We start from the raw sequence: 1,019 nt of genomic DNA, 5'->3' as shown, positions 1-1,019 counted from the left end.
CATCTTTCGATCCCCGTATGTGATAATATTTTCTTCTCTTTTCCTATTTTTCTATATTTATGACAATGGCATAAAAGTGGAGAGAAGAAAAAACGCCGAAACAAATCAAGGGGAAAAGTCCTTCCCTTCGGACTGGCAATTCCTTTTCGTGAAGATCTTACCCCCAGCTGGTGATTCTTCCCGATAAAAGGAACATTTTTTCTCTCTCAATCTATCCTTTATTTAGTGATCGAAGTAGAATATCAGTGAGGGTGGGTATACCTATTACTGGTATTTTTGTACTGAAGTTATTAAGCCAGGTTACGTACAGGAAAGAGCTTTTCTTGAACTTTAGACGACCCTGTGCCTGACGACTGTCCATTTCCCTAAGGTACCAGAACCAAGAACCATTATATTTTCCATCAGTAACACCATCGTAATTAGAAGTCATGGACGCTCCTCCAAAGACCGTGTATCCATTGCCGTTCCTCTCCCGCTGCGGTCTAAATCGTTGGAGGCTTTCGAACTCCAAGAATGCCAGTCACAAGGAGCTCAGGGGTGAAATGGGCTTAGGAACTGTATTGAGAATCTGGCGTCGTTTTTTGAGGCTCTGGTGATTCGGAGGCGCCCTGGAGTTTCTTCAAGAGGAGCACTCGTGCTGTTGGTGAGGAGGATCTTTCTTTCAGAGAAGGAAACAGGAGGATACTAATCCCCGGAGAGTCTTGTCGAGGTGCAACGATAAATTGGAGGGTAACGAGCAACGGCACAAAGAAAGGAACAAACTCGAAGGAAAGTGATATTTACGACAGCTTACAGTTGCAGAAAGGGGGAGGAAAAGAGAAATAACAGTGTGCGATGGATGGCACCTAAAGTGGCACTCCAGGGGATTTCGAAAGCCAATGGGCGGGTGTGAGGAGTCTGCCAAGTTATTAAGAAGGCGCTTCTTAAGTTTGGTTTAAAAACGGTCTAGGGTTGAGGGAAGAGATATCGTTTCAGTAATAATGCTGCTTCTCTTGCCTTATTCTGTGCAAGTATGCAGT

Source organism: Penaeus monodon, chromosome 15 (genome assembly GCF_015228065.2).
Source record: "Penaeus monodon isolate SGIC_2016 chromosome 15, NSTDA_Pmon_1, whole genome shotgun sequence".
NCBI classification, from domain to species: Eukaryota; Metazoa; Arthropoda; class Malacostraca; order Decapoda; family Penaeidae; genus Penaeus; species Penaeus monodon.
The sequence above is the reverse complement of the archived record's forward strand: the minus strand, read 5'-3'. Positions refer to the sequence as shown.